The sequence below is a fragment of a genome, unplaced genomic scaffold (genome assembly GCF_019419815.1).
Source record: "Pyrus x bretschneideri cultivar Hongxiangsu unplaced genomic scaffold, Pyrus_bretschneideri_v1 Contig31, whole genome shotgun sequence".
NCBI classification, from domain to species: domain Eukaryota; kingdom Viridiplantae; phylum Streptophyta; class Magnoliopsida; order Rosales; family Rosaceae; genus Pyrus; species Pyrus x bretschneideri.
The window spans coordinates 1330444-1358429 of record NW_025999624.1 but is presented as its reverse complement, the minus strand read 5'-3'; the positions used below and the strand labels follow the sequence as shown (position 1 = coordinate 1358429).

The following is a 27986-nucleotide window of genomic DNA, read 5'->3' as shown; positions in this document are numbered from 1 at the left end:
ATGGTACTTTCTTAGCAACGCCTCAATGGTCCGATTGCAAAAGTGAGACCCTCCATCACTTATGATTACTCTCGGCATTCCAAACCTAGCAAAAATGTTAGTTTTCACGAAATCTGCAACCACCTTAGAATCGTTAGTACGGGTGGCTTTTGCTTCCACCCATTTAGAAACATAATCAACGGCTAGCAAGATATAAGTGAAACCATAAGATGGAGGGAAAGGGCCCATGAAATCAATGCCCCAAACATCAAAAATTTCAACATTAAAGACAGGGGTTTGCGGCATTTGGTCCTTGGTACCTATGTTACCCATTCGTTGGCAACGATCACAAGACATACAAAAGGTTCTAGCATCCCTAAATATAGTCGGCCAATAAAAACCACACTCTAGAACCTTGAGGGCAGTGCGTTGTGTGCCAAAATGACCACCACATGCATATGTGTGACAAAAGCTTAGAATTGAGTGAAATTCAGAATCATGCACACATCTACGTACAATTTGATCTGAGCAATACTTCCACAAATAAGGGTCATCCCAAACATAGAAACGTGCATCATTTTTAAGCTTATCACGTTGGTGCTTGTTTAGTTCATTTGGAAATTGTTTAGCCACCAAGTAATTCACTAAATCTGCATACCATGGTTCACTTACCTCAATGGATAGCAGCTGCTCATCAGGAAAAGTTTCAGGGATAGGTACGGCATGTTCATGCTCCTCGTGGATCATTCGGCTTAAATGGTCAGCCACTACATTCTCGCTTCCTTTCTTATCCCGGATTTCAATATCAAATTCTTGAAGAAGAAGAATCCAATGGATAAGCCTCGGCTTTGCTTCCTTTTTCGTGAGCAAGTACCTCAAAGCTGCATGATCAGAATAAACGATTACTTTAGTACCAATTAAATATGAACGGAATTTATCTAAAGCAAAAACCACAGCTAGAAGTTCTTTTTCTGTCGTGGAGTAGTTCAATTGGGCATCATTGAGAGTCCGAGAGGCATAGTATATGACATGCGGCCGCTTGTCTCTTCTTTGTCCTAGAACAGCTCCTAATGCATAGTCGGATGCATCGCACATGAGCTCGAACGGAAGGCTCCAATCTGGAGGTACAATAATGGGGGCCGAGACTAGCTTCTCCTTGAGTTGGTTAAATGCCGAATTACACTCTTCATCAAACTTGAATGGCACATCTTTTTGAAGCAATCGGCAAAGAGGGTTGGACATCTTGGAGAAGTCCTTGATAAAACGCCTATAGAACCCTGCATGGCCAAGAAACGAACGTACCTCTCTAACCGAAGTAGGAGAGGGTAAGTAACGTACAAGATCTATTTTAGACTTATCAACTTCAATTCCTTTTTCAGAGATGATATGACCCAAAACTATGCATTGTTTAACCATAAAATGACATTTTTCCCAATTTAAAACAAGGATAGTTTCCACGCATCTTTTCAAGATTAAAGTAGGATTATGCAAGCAATCATCAAATGAGTCCCCAAAGACACTAAAATCATCCATAAATACTTCAATTATCTTTTCAACATAATCTGAGAATATACTTACCATGCATCGTTGAAAAGTGGCTGGTGCATTACATAAACCAAATGGCATACGACGATATGCAAAAGTACCAAATGGACAAGTAAAGGTGGTCTTTTCTTGATCATCCGGCGCTATGACAATTTGATTATGTCCCGAATAACCATCAAGAAAGCAATAAAAAGAATGACCGGCTAACCTTTCAAGCATTTGATCAATGAATGGCAAAGGGAAGTGATCTTTCCTTGTTGCGGTATTTAGCTTCCTGTAATCAATACAGACACGCCAACCTGTTTGGATACGGGTTGGCACAAGCTCATCCTCGGCATTCTTCACCACTGTCACTCCGGACTTCTTTGGAACACATTGCACCGGTGATACCCAACGGCTATCAGAGATCGGATAAATCACTCCGCAATCAAAAAGTTTGATAATCTCCTTTTTCACAACTTCCATCATTGGAGGGTTGAGACGGCGCTGAGCCTCTCGAGTTGGTTTAGCCCCTTCCTCTAGAAGTATGCGATGCATGCACGTAGTCGGGCTAATTCCCCTAATATCGGCCAAAGTCCACCCAATGGCCGTCTTGTGCTCTTTCAACACTCGGATCAACTTCTCCTCCTCTATGGCCGTGAGTGATGAGGAGACAATGACGGGCAATGTCTCGTTGTCTCCCAGAAAGACGTACTTTAAATGATCGGGCACTGGTTTAAGCTCAAGTACGGGTGCCTGAATCACTGAGTGTAACAACTTATTAGTGAAAACTGAAATTGAAATTGGGTTAGAAGGCTTACCATGGTGTTGAGGTAATGACTCAAGGGCAGCCACTATCTCGGCCTCCTCCACACTTCTAGGCACGGTAAAACCAGATTTTTGCCCAATTCCTTGTGCAATTGTTGTTTCAAGTGTATCCCTCTCCAAAGAATCGAGAAAATCCTGCGCCAAATCATCAATTATATCAATAGAAAAGCAAGAATGATCATCCTTAGGAAATTTAATACTTTCAAAAAGATTGAAGTCAATGACTTCCCCATCAAATTCCATCGTTAAAGTTCCTTGCGGGCTGTTTTCATGAAGGGCCTCCCTAATAGAATCGGCAATGGGGTGGAATGGGGTGAATCCTCCATGTCAAGCACGTAGAAATCCGCTGGAAAAATCAAGTTACCAACCTGCACCAAAACATCTTCCAAAACACCCTTTGGATATGCATTAGAACGATCGGCTAATTGAATTATCACACCATCATTTTTAAGCTCACCTAAGTTCGTAGATGCATAAATAGAGTATGTCATAACATTAATCGAAGCCCCTAAGTCTAACATGCATTGTTCAAACTTAGTATTCCCAATAACGCACGGAATTGTAAAACTACCCGGATCTTTGCATTTAGGGGGTAATTTCCTTTGTAACACAGCAGAGACATTTTCACTTACTTGAACCACCTCTTTGTTCAAAATCCTTCTCCTTGTTGTACAAAGTTCTTTTAAAAACTTAGCATACCTCGGGACTTGCTTAATCGCATCAAGGAGCGGGATATTGACTTGAACTTTCCGAAAGGTCTCTAGAATGTCCTTCTCGGCTTCTTCCTTCTTTGATTGCCTAAACCTGCCAGGAAAGGGCACATTTAGTGGAATAGAACTAGAAAAAATCGAATTGGGACTTACCTTGGTGGTTTGGGACGGTTTAGGAGGACTAGATGAATTCGGCAAGGTTTGGTCATCCTTGGCCATGGGCTTTGCTCCCTGTGCTTCTTCTTTCAGCAACTTATCCTCCTCGTCTTGACTTGATTTGGATGTATTTGAGTCTGTTCCAACTTGTTTACCACTTCTCAACATGATGGCCTTAGCGATTTCAAATCCTCCCTTTGGGTTCATATCGGTTGAACTGGGCAATCTGCCTTGTTCTCTAATTTTTCCCATAAATTTGGCAATTTGACCCATTTGCTTCTCCAAATTGTCCACCCTCATTTCTTGGATTTGCCTCTCTTTGTTTTGAGTTTGGACTTCCTGTGTCAAAGTCGTAAGTAATTGAAAAATCTTATCATTATTACTTGAATTACCTACATTGCTTTGGGCAGGTTGTGCTTGGGCTTGTGGTGGTGCCAATGGCTTTTGATAGAAACCCGGGGGTTGTCGGTATCCACTTTGTTGGGCAGGTTGTGCTTCTCTCCATCTGAAATTTGGGTGGTCTTGATAGGAGCATATTTAGGCGACTTACTTAGCTTGTTTTCGTGCATTTATGTTGTTAATTCATAGTTGTTTTAGTAGTTTAAGCTATTTTCGTTTGTTTTTAGGTCCTAATGGCAAAGGGAGCAAGAAAGTGCATTTTGAGGCTATTTGGAGCATTTTTGGGCATGGATTGGATAGCTTAACCATGGAGCCAAGAGGATGGACGAAATTGAAGCCTTGTGTGTACTTAGGACATAAAACAAAGGGCCTAACCCAATCAAACAATCCTTTGAGCCATGCAAAACCTCTAGCCCAATCAAACAATCCATCAAAGCCATCCAAAAATCAGCCAACACATGCACCCATCACCAAACACTTACCTTTGCCGTGCACTCCTATCCCTTTGCATTTCCCTTTCATTTCAGACACATGTATTCATCATTGCAGCCACCATTCACTCTTTAATCCACATGCATTCACACATATGATAGGAGCATATTCATGCGACTTAAATGGCTTGTTCTCATGCATTTACGTTATGTTTCTTTAGTTATTTTAGTCCTTGATGCTTCTTTTGTGTGTTTTCAGGTTCTAAGGTCAAAGTATGCAAAAAGAAGCAATTTGGAGCATTCTAGAGCATTTTTGGGCCAAGATTGGATAGTGCAAGCATGGAGGCATGAGGATGGACGAATTTGAAAGGCTTGAATTCAGTTAGGGAGTTGCAAGAGGGCCTAAAAACCTGATTTCTAGAAGGCTACATTGCAGCCACATGCACTTCCATCCTTTAATCCATTTCAGCCACATGCACTCCCATCCTTTAATCCATTGCAGCCACATGCACTCCCATCCTTTCATCATTGCACCACAAATCAGCCACATGCACTTTGCCTTTTCATCATTGCACCACAAATTAGCCACATGCACTTTGCCTTTCATCATTGCACCACAAATCAGCCACATGCACTCCCATGCTCTCCCATTAATTAATTCAAGTCCATATCTGATTTCCCTAGGGTTCTAAGTGCCTATATATACTCATATTAACCCCTAGATCAGATCACCACCTCTCATACACATTCATTCACGCCAGAAATTCATTCCCTCTCTCTAACACAGCCATACTTCACCATTCTTCATATTTTCTGCCCAAAAACACTCCTTGCCTTCCCCTACATCCATCCCTACCCTAAACACATCATTCTACATCATCCATAACCCCCAAAACTCACCAAAACCCCTTGTGCCGCAGCAACTAGAGGAGAAGAGGCTTAAACGTTCATACAATTCAAGATTGAGTTGTTGGAATTTTTAAGTGTACTTCGATTCTTGTTTTCAATGTTTACTTTGTTATTACTCTCTATGTTTGTTGTAATCATGAGTGGCTAAACCCCTAATTAGTTAGGGGAAAGTTTGAAGCCATGAACATGTTTGAGATATGAATTGATTTCTTCCAATTGTGATTTGTTAAGTTGTGATTGCAATTCAATTATCTGTTTTATTCATAACTTGTTCTTGTATGTTGATTAAGGATGCATACTTAGTTTTCATGTATGAACTTGATGCTAGTTTATAAACGAGTTTCACCTAATCGTCACAAGTTTATAAACATGAGTAGTGAAGGTTGCTAGTCACAACCGCGTTAATTGAATTCTTGGCAAGAGTATCATGCATTCATAGTTACAATTGCCTCGTCAACACTTATAATTTTCATAGAGCATAATGATCTCTCACTGTATCTCTTCTATGCATTCATGTTGAGGACCATTGGAGAATGATTTGAATTGTCGCATGCATCATCCAATTCAATAACATAAGGAAAATTTGAGAGTTAATTAGTGCATCACGGTTAACTTGGGGTGTTGAGCATCATAGTTAATGAAAAGCAATTGGAGAATCGATTCATATACAAATGTGTCTTGTGTGGAGAATGAACCTCTAACTAATCCATCCATCATCTTGTTTTCAAGGAATTCGTTTTACAATCTGCCTAGTTTGTTACTTTGTTTTGTTATTTCAATTTTCGTCAAATCAAAACCCCCCTTTACTTTCTTGTTCTATAGTGTTTAGAATCTGTTTAGTTTATGTTTTAAAATGTTTTGAATCAAGCCATAATCTTAAATTCGTCCAAAATTGGGTTTAAGGTCAGAAACTGCCTAGTTAGTGTTTTTAGGCAGTTTTGAGTCTTTTGAACTTGTTTTGAGTCCTTTGAGTCTTTGTATTGTCCAAATTAGTTAGAAAGTGTCTTAGTTTGTGTTTATAAGTGTTTTGATTCAATTTGTTGCACAAATTCGTCCAAATTCACCAAGGTGCTCAAAACTGCCCAGAAAGTGATTTTAAGGCAGTTTTGAGTGTTTTGGGTGATGTTTGAGTCTTTTGGTTTGTTTTATTATTTTAAGCGTTTAGTTTCGCATTCTTTGAGTCTAGTTTAGTGTTTTAAACTTTATTTTACGTTTTTGAGTTAGTTTCCAAGTGATTTGCAATCCCTCCTAATCCCCGGTTAAGAACGATCCTACTTACATACTTACTACAATTGACAAAAAGAGGGTTTAATTTGTGTGCGTATAATTCTCGCATCAACATACTTCACACAAACAACATTCACATGCAAACACATGCATTTACAACACCAAACACAACCATTGCCGTGCCTTCCACATCAATTCCAGCTTGTCTTCATCATTGCAGCCACTTTGCCCTTTTATTTCTGCATTAAACCTATTTCCTTTCCCTAAATTGCAGCCACATTCCACACCTTTCCAACCTAGCTGCACCCTACATACATTAATTAGTCATTCTTTTCATATTGCAGCCACATTCCACACCTTTCCAACCTAGCCACATCCATTTCAGCATTCCACACACTTTGCCGTGCATCCCTTATGCCATTTTCAGCTTTCCTCCTTGCAATTCCACATGCATTTCCAACCTAGCAACACCTGATGCGAGAATTATACGCGCACAAATTAAACCCTCTTTTTGACAATTGTAGTATAGAATGTAAGTAGGGATCGTTCAGGACCGGGGATTAGGAGGGATTGTTAATCACTTGGATTTGACTCAAAAACGTAAAAACAAAATATAAAACACTATACTAGACTCAAAGAATGCAAAACTAAACTTTAAAACACCAAAACAAACCAAAAGACTCAAACATCACCCAAAAAACTCAAAACAGCCTTAAAAACACTTTCTGGGCAGTTTTGAGCACTTTGGTGAATTTGGACGAATTTGTATAACAAATTGAATCAAAACACTTATAAACACAACCTAAAACACTTTCTAACTAATTTGGACATTAAAGTAAAGGGGGATTGAGTTTTTGACGAATTTAACTAAAATGCACAGATTGTATTTAAAAACAGATTGTAAAGATGAATGTGATGGAATTGAATGAATGAAGGCTAGCCAAGGGGTTCATCTCCATACATGTTATACTTGCATATAAAACGAATCTAATTGCTTCTCAATAAACCATGAATTCTCAACGCCCCGGGTTAATTAGGTCCGCTTAAATTAACCGTCAAATTTTCCTTAAGTTAATGAATTGGATGATTGCATACGACAACCCAAAGCATTCCTCACAAGTTCCCTACATGAATTGCATAATAGAGATACAAGCAAGAATCATTAAGCATCATGAAAACTATAAGTGTTGACGAGGCATTCGTTACTATGATTGCATGAAACTTATGCCAAGAATTCGTTTAACGCGATTGTTTATAAGCAACCTCCACTACTTGTGAATATAAGTTCGTAACTATTAGGTGAAACTCATTTATATTCTAGCGTCATATTCATGCATGAAAATTAAGCGTATACTCTCAATAAACATACATAAATAAGTTATCAATCAAACAGTTAAACAAATTGAATCCACAACTTATGAAACGCAATTAGAAGTAATCAAATCAAAATGCAAGCATAAACATATATTTCGAATCCCCCCCTAGCCAAGGGGGGGTTTAGTTCCTCATACGTACAAAACAAAGAGAATTGAAATTAAACATTGGAATCGAGGAAAAGAAACACCTAAACATTCCAACAACTCAAACTTGAATTGTATGAACGTTTAGGCACTCTTCTCCTCCTCTTCGTTGTAGCACAAGGTCTAAGGATAGGTTTGGAGGGATGGGGAGTTATGGATGGTGTAGAATGATGTGTTTAGGATTGGGATGGATGTAGGGGACCTCAAGGCTTCTTTTTGGGCAGAAAATATGAAGAATGGTGAAGTATGGATGTGTTATAGAGAGGGGAAGAATTTCTGGCGTGAATGGTGAATGAATTGTGTATGAATGGGAGTGAATCCATTGTGGCTGCAATGGATGCTTATTTATAGGTGAAAAGGAGGGAATATGACAGCTAGGAATTTGGTGGAAATCTGGAATGGTGATGGGAGATGCATGTGGCTGATTTGTGAAGGGAATGCATGTGGATTAAAGTGGAATGACAGCTAGGTTATGATGATGAATGCATGTGCAAAGTTGGTTGAATGATTATGGGTGCATGTGGCTGATTTATATGAAGGGAATGCATGTGGAATGAATGTGTGAATGATGGCAGATTGTGTATGTGAATGATTAGGGTGAATGTGCATGTGCTTTGACAGCTAGGTTGAATAAATTAAAGGGAGTGCATGTGGCTTGGCTGGAATGATTGGAATGCAATCTGAAATGGGATGTGTTGGTGTGAATTTCTGGTACAAAGGGCCTCCTTTGGTCTTCAATTTCGTCCATCTACTTGGCTTCAAGTATATGCAATCCATTTAACGCCCCAAACTACTCCAAAATGCACCAAAATGCACCCTTTTGCATACTTTGCCCTTAGAACCTACAAACACACGAAAATAGCTTAAAGTACTAAAATAACTAAAGAAACATAACGTAAATGCACGAGAACAAGCCATTTAAGTCGCATGAATATGCTCCTATCAACACCCCTTTAATCATTCCTAGCTGCAATTCACATGCTCTCCCATCCATTCTCTCCCTATAAAAACCACACACACTTCATTCATTTGTCATTCAATTCCCACACCTCCATTCACAACACAAACACACACCATCTTCCACAAACACTTCCACTTTGCCGTGGGTTCTCTCCATTTTCTGCACCATTTTCTCCTCCATCTCCATCCATTTCCATAACTCCCCACTCCATTCCACACTTCCATCCCTCCAAAACATCATCCTTAGACCTTGTACCACAACAAAGAGGAGGAGAAGAGTGCCTAAACGTTCATACAATTCAAGTTTGAGTTGTTGGAATTTTTAGGTGTTGCTTTTCCTCGATTCCAATTTTCTTTGTCTTGTACGTATGAGGAACTAAACCCCCCTTTGGCTAGGGGGGTGATGCGAGAATTATACGCACACAAATTAAACCCTCTTTTCGTCAATTGTAGTAAGTATGTAAGTAGGGATCGTTCTGGACCAGGGATTAGGAGGGATTGTTAACCACTTGGATTTGACTTCAAAAACGTAAAAACAAGTTTAAAACACTATACTAAACTCGAAGAATGCAAAACTAAAAGTAAGAAAGATTAAGACTAAAACTTAAACAAAATATGGGGGGGGGGGGGATTTAGGTTTGGACGAGATTAAACTAAAATGGATAGATTGCAAAGAAAACATATTGTAAATACGAAATTGACGGAATGAATGGATGGGAAGCTAGCTAAGGGGTTCATCTCCACACATGTTATACTTGCATACAAAACGATTTCTAATTGCTTTTCAATAAACCATGAATTCTCAACACCCCGGGTTAATTAGGTCCGCTTAAATTAACCGTCAAGTTTTCCTAAAGTTAATGAATTGGATGATTGCATACGACAACCCAAAGCATTCCTCACAAGTTCCCTATATGAATTGCATAATAGAGATACAAGCAAGAATCATTAAGCATCATGAAAACTATAAGTGTTGACGAGGCATTCGTTACTATGATTTCATGAAACTTATGCCAAGAATTTGTTTAACGCGATTGTTTATAAGCAACCTCCACTACTTGTGAATATAAGTTCATAACTATTACGTGAAACTCACTTATATTCTAGCGTCAAATTCATGCATGAAAATTAAGCGTGCACTCTCAATAAACATACATAAATAGGTTATCAATCAAACAGTTAAACAAATTGAATTCACAACTTATGAAACGTAATTAGAAGTAATCAAATCATATTGCAAGCATAAACATATATTTCGAATCACCCCCTAGCTAAGGGGGGTTTAGTTCCTCATACATACAAGACAAAGAGAATTGAAATTAAACATTGCAATCGAGGAAAAGCAACACCTAAAAATTCCAACAACTCAAACTTGAATTGTATGAACGTTTAGGCACTCTTCTCCTCCTCTTCGTTGTGGCACAAGGTCTAAGGATATGTTGATTGTTGGAGAGTGTTTTTGAGGGATCGGAAGTGATGGAAATGGAAGAGAAGATGCAGGAAATGGAAAGAAGGCCACGGCAACAAGGTTGCTTGTTATGTTGTGGTGTGTTGTGAATGGAATTAGATGTTAATTGAATGATGGGAATGCAAGGGTATTTATAGGAGGAGTGGAGGTGTATATGGCTGTTTGTTTAGGATGCAAGTGGCTAATTAATGATGGAAAAACAGCTAGGAAAGCATGTGAAAGCTGGAATTGCATGTGAAGATGTTGGCATGTGCTGGAATGGAGTGTGAAGGCACGGCATTGAGTGTTTTCTTGCTTATTTTCTGGCTACATGATGAAAGGTTAATGAATAATGCATGTAGGTGGCTATAATGATGAATAATGAGAGCTGGAAATGAAAGGGAAAGCTGGAAAGTGTGTGAAGATGCTGGAATTGCATTGAAAGCCCACGGCAACAAGGTTTGGATGAACTGGAAATGTATGTGAATGCTGCAATTGGGAGTGAAAGGCACGGCATTGATTTGGGAATGAATGATTACATGTGCATGGCTGGAATGATGAAGAATAAAGGATGCATGTGGGTTGGAAATGATGAAGGAAATGCATGTGAAGGGTTTAGGAAAGGCACGGCATAGGAAGTGTGAGTGAATGATTGAATGTGCATGTGGGTGAATGCATGTGTTTTGGCTGAAATGCAAAGGGAATGCATGGCATGGGATGTTGTTGGTGTTTGAATGCATGTGTTGAATTGTGGTGCAATGATGAATGCATGTGAATAGGTTGGAAAGTGGTGGATTATGCATGGCAAGGTGTGGAGAAAGAATGTATGGCTGCATGGTTGTGCAATGATGGAGGAATAAGTGCATGTGGTTGAATTGGTGGTGAATGTGCATGGCAAAGAATGGATTTGGCTGCAATGGTGTGTAATTGGGCTAGGGTTTAAGTCCATGAAATGGACCCAAATTGCTCCTCCTTGCATGGCAAGGAATGGTGTTTGTGTTAAGCCCATGGCAAGGTGATTGTAATTGGGTTAGGGCCATTGTCTTGTGTCTTCAAGTGCATACAAGGCCTTCAATTTCATCCAACACTTGGGCTCCAAGCATAAGCTATCCATCCTTAGCCCAATAGTGCTCCAAAAGGCCCCAAAACACTCCATAATGCATCCTTTCGTCAAACACGTCTTATGATCCTGAAAACACACAAAAGAAGCATAAAGGACTAAAATAACTAAAGAAACATAACGTAAATGTACGAGAACAAGCCATTTAAGTCGCATGAATATGCTCCTATCAAACTCCCCCACACTTATCTTTTGCTAGTCCTCGAGCAAAACAGAAAAACAAAACAAAACGAAACAAACCAAAGACAATCTTAAACCTTCCAACGTTTGCCTCAGGATTTCCAAATCACATGACATGTTAAAAATCATCATTCCCATAGATTTTAGTCATCTTCACACTTAAGTACATTCTTAATCATAGTCACCACATACTAGTTCCCAATTAAGCATTTAAACCATGTTTTGAATATAGTAACATGCCTTGGAGAATTTGCTCAATTCCTCCCTAGAATGCACTCTATTTTCACACAGATTTTCTGACTTCACACCCTACACTAGGTATATGTGAGAAGATTGATGTAAACATGAAAACGAACACTCACATATATGTATCATAAAGAGAGCAATTTCTGGAGTTTAATAAGCATGTTTAGGTATGATCTCATGAATGGAATCTACTACTTAGACGCGAGAACCAGTGACACCATATGCTCAAACCAAGTTCAAACTCCACAAATTGAAACACATAACACTCAAGATTGAAGTCACGGGTTGTAATGGGGCTTGGGGCATGTGGATAACAAAGAAGGGATATGGAAAACAAAGGTTCTTAAAGAAATAGTGAGCAAGGCAATTGAATCAACTTAGAATTCACTTTTGAATGAAAACTCAATTTTTGAACAAAAAGGGAGAATTTAGACAATTTAGGGCCAGAATTGGTGTTTTGAACCCTTTCTTCAATCACTCATTCTTTCATTTTTTTCAAACTCTTTTTTCTTTCTTTCTTTCTTTTCTTTTCTGTTTTTCTTTTCTTTTGAATCTCAAAACATACTTAAGAACAAGCATTCCTTCCCCCACACTCATTTTCTTGCATAATGTAACTCAAAAGGAATTCATTTAAGTCAAGCTCACTATCTTTTAAGAACAAGGGTGTGGATTGTCCTAAACTAGGCTAGGTGAGGATAATGTGGGTTAACAAAGAATAACGGCTAAACAAAGCTCAACGGGGGTAAAACTTACAACATATACGGAATATGGGAAGTGAGGCTATTTGGCTATGGTGGCAACTACACAACTTCATCTTGATATATGTTATGCAAATCAATAACATGCTTTGAATGAAATGGGCATGAGTTCTAGTATTTGGAACTATATGATGAAACGCCTTCTAAGTAGTAACCAAGCAAAGAATAATGAGATCATGCAACGACTTTAGAAAACAAGAAATCACAGATTATACTCTCCAAAGAACGTTATAGGCTCAAGTCTCTCAGGGTTGTAGCGTTTGTTTGAGTTCCTTCCTTCAAGCATGTTACAAAAACGAATTTTTCTTCTATGATTGCATGTGAAGTCATACATTATAACCATAACCAAGCATATACCAAGAGTAAATCAAACTTTTCTCCATGTTTATAACTCTTTTTAACAATCATGCAATTACAAATCAAATCCTTATCATTGTGTTGGAAGGTGACCTACGACACAAACACACAAAAACGACTCAAAACACTCTTTTTAGGCTTTTCAAAACATGTTTTTCAAATTTTTATGTGATTTTCGGAGTTATAAAACAAAACATACTAAAACACTCCAAATCAGCTCAAAAACATTTTAAAACAGCAAGGAACAACACTTGAAGTTATGGGTGATAAAATCCCACGAATTTGCATCAAATATACTTAGTTACCCCCCCACACTTAAATCAAACATTGTCCTCAATGTTAAAAACACACCAAACAAAAGTAAACACATAAACAGCAACTAAACATACTAAACATGGCAGAATGTATCTAACAAAGAGAAGAGTTTAGGGATGCAAATCTGGTTATGGAGTGTAAATTCCATCTTCTCCTTGGTGATTGCAGTGAGGCTTCATCTTGAGTGTTTCCACAGGCTACTCTTGAACTGAGCTGGAGATTCTTTTGGTTTCCTCCAATCGTTGATTTTCCTTTGTGCTACTCTTGAACTGGGCAGGAGGATTCTTTTGGTCTCCCCCAAAGGTCTGAGCTTACTCCTTTTATCTGTTTCTTTGTTCAATCTCTCCAATTCGTATTGAAGAGGGTTAGAGGATAGCTCAGCATATGCTTGTCTCCTCATGCTTCAATGTATCATTTTCCTTTGCCTTACTTGCTCCCCTTTGCAGAAGTGGTCCCTTCTCTAGAAGTGTATCAACCGTTGAAGATGACTACTCGAGAGCAACACTAGGTAAGCAACCAGGGAATAGAGTCCAGGTAGACTCCAAGTGCCGGCTGATTGCTTCTTTCACTTTGCCATGCAAGTAATATCAAGGGCAAAGGAAAAGACAGGGAAAGAGCATGATATGAGATACCTTTGCTTTCGCCCTTGATGATATGAGATACCTTTGCTTTCGAAGAGGCAGCGAATGAATCCACATGCTTCGATCCACCATTTCCTCTTGCCTCCTTTGTACTCCAGGCATTTGGTATCTTCTTTGGGGGATACATCCATGGTTGAAAGTGTGTTCTCAAGAGAAGGAGAAAACTGAGCATGTTTGAGAGGGTTGGTTGCAGCTTACATTTTCGGCCGAGAAGGAAAGTTATGCGTTTGTGGGTGTATGCCTTGCCATGAATGTTGATGTATATAGGAATTGTAATGGCAAGTGGCAGTGCGGATGCGGCAATGTCCTCCACGCGTCTTCTGAAAAGCCGGGAGCTTTTGACAAAGTGGCACGCGCTTTCTGAAAAGCCGGGAGCTTTCGGCTTTGTCACCCACGTTTGTCGGCAAAAGTGTGCAGCTGCTTTCTCGCGTTCCACGCATCTTCTGAAAAGCCGGGAGCTTTTGACAAAGTTACACACGCTTTCTGAAAAGCCGGGATTACGTCTGAAGAGCTGGCGATCTTTACGCCCGAAAATCCGGCTTTGAAGAGCGGTGTCTCTTCAATTCTGAATTGGTGATTGTGTCGCCTCTCATTTAATAGAGGTGATCGATCACCTCTATCATGCACATTTTGAAGATTGCCCAGAAATCGTCTCCGGCCCGTCGAGATTTTACTCTATCCAACCCTTCTCTTTTAACTTCTTGAAAAATGGCTAGCTCATCTAACCCATCGAACATTTGCTTAGATTTGAGTCTAAGCAGTGATCCGGTTGCGCCGCGTCAGGATAAGGTCTGGTGCCCGTCTTTCTTATCTTCTCATGGCCCTCTTACCGGTGAGGACTCTGTGATGACGGATGCAACAACAGCTACGATAGTAGCTCGGAACCTCCTTACTCCCAAAGATAGTCAGCTGCTTTCAGGACGGTCCAATGAGTTGGCCGTTCAAGAGTCCTTAGCTCTCAGCGTTCAGTGCGCTGGCTCTGTGTCCAACATGGGCCAACGCCTTCTTGCTCGCTCCCGTCAGGTTGAATCATTGATGGCGGAGGTGGAGAGTCTTAAGCAAGAGATCAAACAGCTTAAGCACGAGAATCGAAGTTTGCACGTGCTTGCCAACAATTATTCGACAGGCATGAAGAGGAAGCTTGATGAGCTTGATGACCGTCAAAGACTTGCGGCTTTCTTCCAGAGGCACCTCTTTCCTGGGTCATCCAGCGTTCCACCAAGGTTTGGGGCCTTGAATGATCTATCTTCGGTGCCTTCCGCTCCTATGCCTCCCGCTCCGATGGCTCCCGCTCCGATGATGTTGCCACGTAGTGGGGCCTCACGTACACAACCCTTGTGAAGGCTTTATCTTTCTGCCATGTTTTTTTTATTTTTTTTATTTTTATTTTTTTATTGCATGTAATCTCTCGGAAATCAATGAACAAGCTTTATTCACTGTATTGGGTTGCCTCCCAAGTAGCGCTTTCTTTTACGTCTTGCAGCCGGACGGTACCTCCGTTTAAGCTTGACTAGGTTCCACGGCATGGAGGGGTACCTCCTCCACGACATGCTCCTCAAACGTCTCGTAATAGGGCTTCAATCGATGCCCATTCACTTTGAATTCTTGCTGCGTCCTTGAACTTTTGATTTGCACTGCACCATGAGGGAAAACATTAGTGACAATAAAAGGACCAACCCACTTAGAACGTAACTTACCGGGGAATAATCGAAGACGAGAATTGAATAACAACACTTTCTGCCCGATTGAGAAGGTTTTGCCTCTAATCATCTTGTCATGGACGGCCTTGGTCTTCTCCTTGTAAATCCGGGCATTCTCATACGCCTCATGCCAAATCTCTTCAAGCTCGCTCAATTGTAACTTCCTATGGTTTCCAGCCGCGTCCACATCCATATTGAAGGTCTTGACCGCCCAATGTGCCTTGTGCTCAAGCTCTACGGGTAGATGGCACGGCTTGCCATAGACTAGCCAAAATGGGGACATACCAATGGGCGTTTTGTACGCCGTTCGATAGGCCCATAGTGCATCCTCCAAGCGCAAGCTCCAATCTTTTCTATTCGGCCCAACGGTCTTTTCCAGGATTTGCTTGATTTCTCGATTTGAAACTTCGGCTTGGCCACTGGTTTGGGGGTGATAAGGTGTGGAAACCTTATGCATCACGTTGTACTTCTTGAGCAATGCTACAATGGTGCGGTTGCAAAAATGAGTCCCACCATCGCTTATGAGCACTCGAGGCATCCCAAATCTAGAGAAAATGTTAGATTTTACAAAGTCTGCAACAACTCTAGAATCGTTAGTTCGGGTGGCTTTAGCTTCCACCCACTTTGACACATAATCAACGGCAAGTAAAATGTACGTAAAACCAAAAGACATAGGGAATGGACCCATAAAATCAATACCCCAAACATCAAAGATTTCAACAACAAGGATTGGGGTTTGCGGCATTTGGTCTCTTTGGCCTATACTTCCGGTCTTTTGACATCTATCACATGTTAAGCAAAAAGCCCTAGCATCTCTAAACAATGTAGGCTAATAAAAACCACTTTCAAGAACCTTAAACGCTGTGCGTTGTGTGCCAAAGTGTCCACCACATGCATATGTATGGCAAAAACTCAAAATGGAATTAAATTCAGATTCATGCACACAACGACGCACAATTTGGTCCGAGCATATTTTCCACAAATAAGGGTCATCCCAAACATAAAAACGTGCATCCTTTTTCAATTTATCACGTTGAGCCTTGCTTAAGGTGTTAGGAACTTGCTTAGACACCAAAAAATTAACTAAATCAGCATACCAAGGGTTACTTACCTCAACGGACAGAAGTTGTTCATCCGGAAACGTTTCTAAAATGGGAAGGTCTTCTTCTTCACGCACCATTCGACTTAGGTGGTCAGCCACCACGTTCTCACTCCCTTTCTTGTCTCGAATTTCAATATCAAACTCTTGGAGAAGAAGCATCCATCTAATTAGCCGTGGTTTAGCCTCCTTTTTAGTGAATAAGTACCTAAGAGCTGCATGGTCAGAAAATACAATCACTTTAGTGCCAAGTAAATATGAACGAAACTTATCTAAAGCAAACACAACGGCAAGAAGTTCTTTTTCCGTGGTAGAATAGTTTAGTTGAGCATCATTCAAGGTCCTAGAAGCATAGTAGATGGCGTGGGATTGCTTATTCTTCCTTTGACCCAAAACAGCCCCTATTGCATAATCGGATGCATCACACATGAGCTCGAAGGGCAACGTCCAATCAAGTGGAAGGATGATAGGTGCCGTGGTAAGCTTGTCTTTGAGAAGCTTGAATGCCTTCTCACACTCCTCGTTGAACTCAAACGTCACTTCTTTTTGCAGGAGACGGCATAAGGGTTGTGCAATCTTGGAGAAATCCTTGATGAATCGCCTATAGAATCCTGCATGGCCAAGGAAAGAACGAACCTCTCTAACAGAAGTAGGAGAGGGTAAGTAACGTACAAGATCTATTTTAGACTTATCAACTTCAATTCCTTTTTCAGAGATGATATGACCCAAAACTATGCCTTGTTTAACCATAAAATGACATTTTTCCCAATTTAAAACAAGGTTAGTTTCCACGCATCTTTTCAAGATTAAAGTAAGATTATGCAAGCAATCATCAAATGAGTCCCCAAAGACACTTAAATCATCCATAAATACTTCAATTATCTTTTCAACATAATCTGAGAATATACTTATCATGCATCGTTGAAAAGTGGCTGGTGCATTGCATAAACCAAATGGCATACGACGATATGCAAAAGTACCAAATGGACAAGTAAAGGTGGTCTTTTCTTGATCATCCGGCGCTATGACAATTTGATTATATCCCGAATAACCATCAAGAAAGCAATAAAAAGAATGACCGGCTAACCTTTCAAGCATTTGATCAATGAATGGCAAAGGGAAGTGATCTTTCCTTGTTGCGGTATTTAGCTTTCTGTAATCAATACAGACACGCCAACCTGTTTGGATACGGGTTGGCACAAGCTCATTCTCGGCATTCTTTATCACTGTCACTCCGGACTTCTTTGGAACACATTGCACCGGTGATACCCAACGGCTATCAGAGATCGGATAAATCACTCCACAATCAAGAAGTTTGATAATCTCCTTTTTCACAACTTCCATCATTGGAGGGTTGAGACGGCGCTGAGCCTCTCGAGTTGGTTTAGCCCCCTCCTCTAGAAGTATGCGATGCATGCACGTAGTCGGGCTAATTCCCCTAATATCGGCCAAAGTCCACCCAATGGCCGTCTTGTGCTCTTTCAACACTCGGATCAACTTCTCCTCCTCCATGGCCGTGAGTGATGAGGAGACAATGACGGGCAATGTCTCGTTGTCTCCCAGAAAGACGTACTTTAAATGATCGGGCACTGGTTTAAGCTCAAGTATGGGTGCCTGAATCACTGAGGGTAACAACTTATTAGTGGAAACTGAAATTGAAATTGGGTTAGAAGGCTTACCATGGTGTTGAGGTAGTGACTCAAGGGCAGCCACTATCTCGGCCTCCTCCACACTTCTAGGCACGGCAAAACTAGATTTTTGCCCAATTCCTTGTGCAATTGTTGTTTCAAGTGTATCCCTCTCCAAAGAATCGAGAAAATCCTGCGCCAAATCATCAATTATATCAATAGAAAAGCAAGAATGATCGTCCTTAGGAAATTTAATACTTTCAGAAAGATTGAAGTCAATGACTTCCCCATCAAATTCCATCGTTAAAGTTCCTTTAAACACATCTATCTTGGTGCGGGCTGTTTTCATGAAGGGCCTCCCTAATAGAATTGGCAATGGGGTGGAATGGGGTGAATCCTCCATGTCAAGCACGTAGAAATCCGCTGGAAAAATCAAGTTACCAACCTGCACCAAAACATCTTCCAAAACACCCTTTGGATATGCATTAGAACGATCGGCTAATTGAATTATCACACCATCATCTTTAAGATCACCTAAGTTCATAGATGCATAAATAGAGTATGGCATAACATTTATCGAAGCCCCTAAGTCTAACATGCATTGTTCAAACTTAGTATTCCCAATAACGCACGGAATTGTAAAACTACCCGGATCTTTGCATTTAGGGGGTAATTTCCTTTGTAACACAGCAGAGACATTTTCACTTACTTGAACCACCTCTTTGTTCGAAATCCTTCTCCTTGTTGTACAAAGTTCTTTTAAGAACTTAGCATACCTCGGGACTTGCTTAATCGCATCAAGGAGCGGGATATTGACTTGAACTTTCCGAAAGGTCTCTAGAATGTCCTTCTTGGCTTCTTCCTTCTTTGATTGCCTAAACCTGCCAGGAAAGGGCACATTTAGTGGAATAGAACTCGAAAAAGTCGAATTGGGACTTACCTTGGTGGTTTGGAACGGTTTAGGAGGACTAGATGAATTCGGCAAGGTTTGGTCCTCCTCATCTTGACTTGATTTGGATGTATTTGAGTCCGTTCCAACCTGTTTACCACTTCTCAACATGATGGCCTTAGCGGTTTCAAATCTTCCCTTTGGGTTCATATCGGTTGAACTGGGCAATCTGCCTTGTTCTCTAATTTGCCCCATAAATTCGGCAATTTGACCCATTTGCTTCTCCAAATTGTCCACCCGTTTGTCTTGGATTTGTCTCTCCTTATTTTGAGTTTGTACTTCCTGCGTCAAAGTAGTAAGTAACTTAACAACTTGATCATTGTCCAAAGACATACCTGAGGTTGTTGGGGCGGATTGCACTTGGTTTTGATTGGGGACGAATGGCTTTGTATAAAAGCCCGGTGGTTGTTGCCTAAATCCTCCTTGGGGTTGTTGACCTTGTTGGGGGTCTCGCCATTTGAAATTCGGATGATCACGCCAACCGGGATTGTAAGTATTAGAAAACGGATCCCCATGTGATTGGTATTGGTTGCCATATCCCACGGCATTGAGTGTTTCCCACCCTCCATTCTCGATCAATTGTGGGCACGTGTCCGTAGGGTGTCCTTGCATGGAGCATACGCCACAGGAAGCTACGGTTTTAACTTTTGGACCTTCCACCACCTGAGAAATCAACGTAGTAAGGTTAGCCATTTGATTTTGAAGTTCGGTTATGGCGTTTACCTCATTGACTTGGTGTTGCCGTGGGGGGTCTCTTTGCCCAACACCTTCATATTGTTGTGCATTATGTGCTCGGTTGGCAATTAGAACTTTTGCATCCCCCAGAGTTTTATCCACCAATGCACCTCCCGCCGAGGCATCAAGCATTTGGCGTTCCATGGGAAGGAGTCCTTCGTAGAAGTACTGAATGAGCAGCTCCTCCTTCATTTGATGCTGTGGACAAGAAGCAACAAGTGATTTAAAACGTTCATAATAAGAAGGAAACGATTCACCTTGATTTTGTTGGATGCCACTAATCCGTTTCCTCAAGAGAATGATTCTTGAAGTTGGGAAAAACTTCTCCAAGAAAGCTCTTTTCATACTATCCCAAGATGTAACTGTTCCGGGTGCTAATTCGAAAAGCCAATCCTTCGCTTTTTCCAAAAGTGAGAATGGAAAAGCCTTCATCATCAGAATGTTCCCGTCGACATTTATGGGTGTCATGCTCAAACAAACAACCTCGAACTCCTTGAGATGCTTGTTGGGATCTTCCATGGAAAGCCCATGGTATTTCGGAATGTGGTGCAACAAGCTTGACTTCAACTCGAATTCATCGGTCTTGCCTTGGGCAGCCGCGGGGTATTGAATGCATAATGGTGCGGCATTGGCCAATCCCGAAGCGGAAAGCTCTTTGATTGTTCGGTTGTCTGCTGCCATATCTTCTTCACCCACTGTTATCTTGGGTTCTTCTTCAGATTCAGAAACAGACTCGGAGCTTTCACTTAATTCGCTAGGTTCTGAGTTCTTTCTCTTTCGTCTCAATTCTCGCTCGAAATCGGCGTTAAAGCTCGAGATATGTTCACGAATCGGATGAGAACTCCGAGTCATAAACTAGTACCTAAAACAAGAAACAAAACAAGATTAAGAATCTGGAGTAAAATAAAAACAAAAGAAAATAAAACAATCCAAGAGATTAGCAAAGTTGCTAATCCCCGGCAACGGCGCCAAAATTTGATGCGAGAATTATACGCACACAAATTAAACCCTCTTTTCGTCAATTGTAGTAAGTATGTAAGTAGAGATCGTTCTGGACCGGGGATTAGGAGGGATTGTTAACCACTTGGATTTGACTTCAAAAACGTAAAAACAAGTTTAAAACACTATACTAAACTCGAAGAATGCAAAACTAAAAGTAAGAAAGATTAAGACTAAAACTTAAACAAAATATGGGGGGGGGGGGATTTAGGTTTGGACGAGATTAAACTAAAATGGATAGATTGCAAAGAAAACATATTGTAAATACGAAATTGACGGAAATGAATGGATGGGAAGCTAGCTAAGGGGTTCATCTCCACACATGTTATACTTGCATACAAAACGATTTCTAATTGCTTTTTAATAAACCATGAATTCTCAACGCCCCGGGTTAATTAGGTCCGCTTAAATTAACCGTCAAGTTTTCCTTAAGTTAATGAATTGGATGATTGCATACGACAACCCAAAGCATTCCTCACAAGTTCCCTACATGAATTGCATAATAGAGATACAAGCAAGAATCATTAAGCATCATGAAAACTATAAGTGTTGACGAGGCATTCGTTAGTATGATTGCATGAAACTTATGCCAAGAATTTGTTTAACGCGATTGTTTATAAACAACCTCCACTACTTGTGAATATAAGTTCATAACTATTACGTGAAACTCACTTATATTCTAGCGTCAAATTCATGCATGAAAATTAAGCGTGCACTCTCAATAAACATACATAAATAGGTTATCAATCAAACAGTTAAACAAATTGAATTCACAACTTATGAAACGTAATTAGAAGTAATCAAATCATATTGCAAGCATAAACATATATTTCGAATCACCCCCTAGCTAAGGGGGGTTTAGTTCCTCATACGTACAAGACAAAGAGAATTGAAATTAAACATTGCAATCGAGGAAAAGCAACACCTAAAAATTCCAACAACTCAAACTTGAATTGTATGAACGTTTAGGCACTCTTCTCCTCCTCTTCGTTGTGGCACAAGGTCTAAGGATATGTTGATTGTTGGAGAGTGTTTTAGAGGGATCGGAAGTGATGGAAATGGAAGAGAAGATGCAGGAAATGGAAAGAAGGCCACGGCAACAAGGTTGCTTGTTATGTTGTGGTGTGTTGTGAATGGAATTAGATGTTAATTGAATGATGGGAATGCAAGGGTATTTATAGGAGGAGTGGAGGTGTATATGGCTGTTTGTTTAGGATGCAAGTGGCTAATTAATGATGGAAAAACAGCTAGGAAAGCATGTGAAAGCTGGAATTGCATGTGAAGATGTTGGCATGTGCTGGAATGGAGTGTGAAGGCACGGCATTGAGTGTTTTCTTGCTTATTTTCTGGCTACATGATGAAAGGTTAATGAATAATGCATGTAGGTGGCTGTAATGATGAATAATGAGAGCTGGAAATGAAAGGGAAAGCTGGAAAGTGTGTGAAGATGCTGGAATTGCATTGAAAGCCCACGGCAACAAGGTTTGGATGAACTGGAAATGTATGTGAATGCTGCAATTGGGAGTGAAAGGCACGGCATTGATTTGGGAATGAATGATTACATGTGCATGGCTGGAATGATGAAGAATAAAGGATGCATGTGGGTTGGAAATGATGAAGGAAATGCATGTGAAGGGTTTAGGAAAGGCACGGCATAGGAAGTGTGAGTGAATGATTGAATGTGCATGTGGGTGAATGCATGTGTTTTGGCTGAAATGCAAAGGGAATGCACGGCATAGGATGTTGTTGGTGTTTGAATGCATGTGTTGAATTGTGGTGCAATGATGAATGCATGTGAATAGGTTGGAAAGTGGTGGATTATGCATGGCAAGGTGTGGAGAAAGAATGTATGGCTGCATGGTTGTGCAATGATGGAGGAATAAGTGCATGTTGTTGAATTGGTGGTGAATGTGCATGGCAAAGAATGGATTTGGCTGCAATGGTGTGTAATTGGGCTAGGGTTTAAGTGCATGAAATGGACCCAAATTGCTCCCCCTTGCATGGCAAGGAATGGTGTTTGTGTTAAGCCCACGGCAAGGTGATTGTAATTGGGTTAGGGCCATTGTCTTGTGTCTTCAAGTGCATACAAGGCCTTCAATTTCATCCAACACTTGGGCTCCAAACATAAGCTATCAATCCTTAGCCCAATAGTGCTCCAAAAGGCCCCAAAACACTCCATAATACATCCTTTCGTCAAACACGTCTTATGATCCTGAAAACACACAAAAGAAGTATAAAGGACTAAAATAACTAAAGAAACATAACGTAAATGTACGAGAACAAGCCATTTAAGTCGCATGAATATGCTCCTATCAGGGGGATTCTAAATACATGTTTATGCTTGCAATATGATTTGATTACTTCTAATTACGTTTCATAAGTTGTGAATTCAATTTACTTATCTATGTGATTGACAACTTATTTATGTATGTTTATTGAGAGTGCACGCTTAATTTTCATGCATGAATATGACGCTAGAATATAAGTGAGTTTCACCTAATAGTTATGAACTTATATTCACAAGTAGTGGAGGTTGCTTATAAACAATCGCGTTAAGTAAATTCTTGGCATAAGTTTCGTGCAATCATAGTAACGAATGCCTCGTCAACACTTATGGTTTTCAAAGAACTTAATGATTCTTGCTTGTATCTCTACTATGCAATTCATGTAGGGAACTTGTGGGGAATGCTTTGGGTTGTCGTATGCAATCATCCAATTCATTAACTTAAGGAAAACTTGACGGTTAATTTAAACGGACCTAATTAACCCGGGGTGTTGAGAATTCATGGTTTATTGAAAAGCAATTAGAAATCATTTTGTATGCAAGTATAACATGTGTGGAGATGAACCCCTTAGCTAGCTTCCCATCCATTCATTTTCGTCAAATTCGTATTTACAATTTGTTTTCTTTACAATCTATCCATTTTAGTTTAAATTCGTCCAAACTCAATTCCCCCCTTATACTTTGTTTAGTCTTAGTCTTAATCTATCTTATTTTGAGTTTTGCATTCTTTGAGTCTAGTATAGTGTTTTAAACTTGTTTTTACGTTTTTGAGTCAAATCCAAGTGATTAACAATCCCTCCTAATCCCCGGTCCAGAACGATCCCTACTTACATACTTACTACAATCGACAAAAAGAGGGTTTAATTTGTGTGCGTATAATTCTCGCATCAAATTTTGGCGCCGTTGCCGGGGATTAGCAACTTTGCTAATCTCTTGGATTGTTTTATTTTCTTTTGTTTTTTTTATTTTATTCCAGATTCTTAATCTTGTTTTGTTTCTTGTTTTAGGTACTAGTTTATGACTCGGAGTTCTCATCCGATTCGTGAACCTATCTCGGTCTTTGACGCCGATTTCAAGCGAGAATTGAGACGAAAGAGAAAGAACCCAGAACCTAGCGAATCAAGTGAAAGCTCCGAGTCCGTTTCTGAATCTGAAGAAGAGAAACCCAAGACAACAGAGGGTGAAGTAGACATGGCAGCGGACAACCGAACAATCAAAGAGCTTTCCGCTTCGGGATTGGCCAATGCCGCACCATTATGCATTCAATACCCTGCGGCTGCCCAAGGCAAGACCGATGAATTCGAGTTGAAGTCAAGCTTGTTGCACCATATTCCGAAATACCATGGGCTTTCCATGGAAGATCCCAACAAGCATCTCAAGGAGTTCGAGGTTGTTTGTTCGAGCATGACACCCGTAAATGTCGACGGGAACATTCTGATGATGAAGGCTTTTCCATTCTCACTTTTGGAAAAGTCGAAGGATTGGCTTTACGAGTTAGCACCCGGAACGGTTACATCTTGGGATAGTATGAAAAGAGCTTTCTTGGAGAAGTTTTTCCCAACTTCAAGAATCATTCTCTTGAGGAAACGGATTAGTGGCATCCAACAAAATGAAGGTGAGTCTTTTCCTACGTATTATGAACGTTTTAAATCTCTTGTTGCTTCTTGTCCACAACATCAGATGAAGGAGGAGTTGCTTCTGCAATACTTCTATGAGGGGCTCTTACCAATGGAACGTCAAATGCTTGACGCCTCGGCGGGTGGAGCATTGGTGGACAAGACACCCATGGCTGCAAAGGTCTTGATTGCTAATCGAGCATTGAACGCTCAACAATACGAAGGCGTTGGACAGAGGAGTACCCCACGGCAACACCAAGTCAATGAGGTAAGTGCCATATCCGAACTTCAAAATCAAATGGCTAACCTTATTACGTTGCTTTCTCAGGTGGTGGAAGGTCCAAAAGTCAAAACCGTAGCTTCTTGTGGCGTATGCTCCATGCAAGGACACCCTACGGACACGTGCCCACAATTGATCGAGAATGGAGGGTGGGAGACACTCAATGCCGTGGGATATGGCAACCAATACCAATCATGTGGGGATCCGTTTTCTAATACTTACAATCCCGGTTGGCGTGATCATCCGAATTTCAAATGGCGAAACCCCCAACAAGGTCAACAACCCCAAGGAGGATTTAGGCAGCAACCACCGGGCTTTTATACAAAGCCATTCGTCCCTAATCAAAACCAAGTGCAATCCGCCCCAACAACCTCAGGTATGTCTTTGGACAATGATCAAGTTGTTAAGTTACTTACTACTTTGACGCAGGAAGTACAAACTCAAAATAAGGAGAGACAAATCCAAGACAAACGGGTGGACAATTTGGAGAAGCAAATGGGTCAAATTGCCGAATTTATGGGGCAAATTAGAGAACAAGGCAGATTGCCCAGTTCAACCGATATGAACCCAAAGGGAGGATTTGAAACCGCTAAGGCCATCATGTTGAGAAGTGGTAAACAGGTTGGAACGGACTCAAATACATCCAAATCAAGTCAAGACGAGGAGGACAAGTTGCTGAAAGAAGAAGCACAGGGAGCAAAGCCCACGGCCAAGGATGACCAAACCTTGCCGTATTCATCTAGTCCTCCTAAACCGTCCCAAACCACCAAGGTAAGTCCCAATTCAACTTTTTTGAGTTCTATTCCACTAAATGTGCCCTTTCCTGGTAGGTTTAGGCAATCAAAGAAGGAAGAAGCCGAGAAGGACATTCTAGAGACCTTTCGGAAAGTTCAAGTCAATATCCCGCTCCTTGATGCGATTAAGCAAGTCCCGATGTATGTTAAGTTTTTAAAAGAACTTTGTACAACAAGGAGAAGGATTTCGAACAAAGAGGTGGTTCAAGTAAGTGAAAATGTCTCTGCTATGTTACAAAGGAAATTACCCCCTAAATGCAAAGATCCGGGTAGTTTTACAATTCCGTGCGTTATTGGTAATACTAAGTTTGAACAATGCATGTTAGACTTAGGGGCTTCGATTAATGTTATGCCATACTCTATTTATGCATCTATGAACTTAGGTGAGCTTAAAAATGATGGTGTGATTATTCAATTAGCCGATCGTTCTAATGCATATCCAAAGGGTGTTTTGGAAGATGTTTTGGTGCAGGTTGGTAACTTGATTTTTCCAGCGGATTTCTACGTGCTTGACATGGAGGATTCACCCCATTCCACCCCATTTCCGATTCTATTAGGGAGGCCCTTCATGAAAACAGCCCGCACCAAGATAGATGTGTTTAAAGGAACTTTAACGATGGAATTTGATGGGGAAGTCATTGACTTCAATCTTTCTGAAAGTATTAAATTTCCTAAGGACGATCATTCTTGCTTTTCTATTGATATAATTGATGATTTGGCGCAGGATTTTCTCGATTCTTTGGAGAGGGATACACTTGAAACAACAATTGCACAAGGAATTGGGCAAAAATTTGGTTTTGCTGTGCCTAGAAGTGTGGAAGAGGCCGAGATAGTGGCTGCCCTTGAGTCACTACCTCAACACCATGGTAAGCCTTCTAACCCAATTTCAATTTCAGTTTCCACTAATAAGTTGTTACCCTCAGTGATTCAGGCACCCGTACTTGAGCTTAAACCAGTGCCCGATCATTTAAAGTACGTCTCTCTGGGAGACAACGAGACATTGCCCGTCATTGTCTCCTCATCACTCACGGCCAAAGAGGAGGAGAAGTTGATCCGAGTGTTGAAAGAGCACAAGACGGCCATTGGGTGGACTTTGGCCGATATTAGGGGAATTAGCCCGACTACGTGCATGCATCGCATACTTCTAGAGGAGGGGGCTAAACCAACTCGAGAGGCTCAGCGCCGTCTCAACCCTCCAATGATGGAAGTTGTGAAAAAGGAGATTATCAAACTTCTTGATTGTGGAGTGATTTATCCGATCTCTGATAGCCGTTGGGTATCACCGGTGCAATGTGTTCCAAAGAAGTCCGGAGTGACAGTGGTGAAGAATGCCGAGAATGAGCTTGTGCCAACCCGTATCCAAACAGGTTGGCGTGTCTGTATTGATTACAGGAACCTAAATACCGCAACAAGGAAAGATCACTTCCCTTTGCCATTCATTGATCAAATGCTTGAAAGGTTGGCCGGTCATTCTTTTTATTGCTTTCTTGATGGTTATTCGGGATATAATCAAATTGTCATAGCGCCGGATGATCAAGAAAAGACCACTTTTACTTGTCCATTTGGTACTTTTGCATATCGTCGTATGCCATTTGGTTTATGCAATGCACCAGCCACTTTTCAACGATGCATGGTAAGTATATTCTCAGATTATGTTGAAAAGATAATTGAAGTATTTATGGATGATTTTAGTGTTTTTGGGGACTCATTTGATGATTGCTTGCATAATCTTACTTTAATCTTGAAAAGATGCGTGGAAACTAACCTTGTTTTAAATTGGGAAAAATGTCATTTTATGGTTAAACAAGGCATAGTTTTGGGTCATATCATCTCTGAAAAAGGAATTGAAGTTGATAAGTCTAAAATAGATCTTGTACGTTACTTACCCTCTCCTACTTCTGTTAGAGAGGTTCGTTCTTTCCTTGGCCATGCAGGATTCTATAGGCGATTCATCAAGGATTTCTCCAAGATTGCACAACCCTTATGCCGTCTCCTGCAAAAAGAAGTGACGTTTGAGTTCAACGAGGAGTGTGAGAAGGCATTCAAGCTTCTCAAAGACAAGCTTACCACGGCACCTATCATCCTTCCACTTGATTGGACGTTGCCCTTCGAGCTCATGTGTGATGCATTCGATTATGCAATAGGGGCTGTTTTGGGTCAAAGGAAGAATAAGCAATCCCACGCCATCTACTATG

At 40.6% G+C, this 27986-nt stretch overlaps 1 protein-coding gene across 1 annotated transcript in view; it reads left to right on the top strand.

The window, feature by feature from the left end:
• The window catches only part of LOC125480030, a gene marked incomplete at its 3' end in the record, with an annotated part of 115300 nt that overhangs the window by 49620 nt on the left and 37694 nt on the right, over positions 1–27986 (top strand). The window lies entirely within an intron of this gene.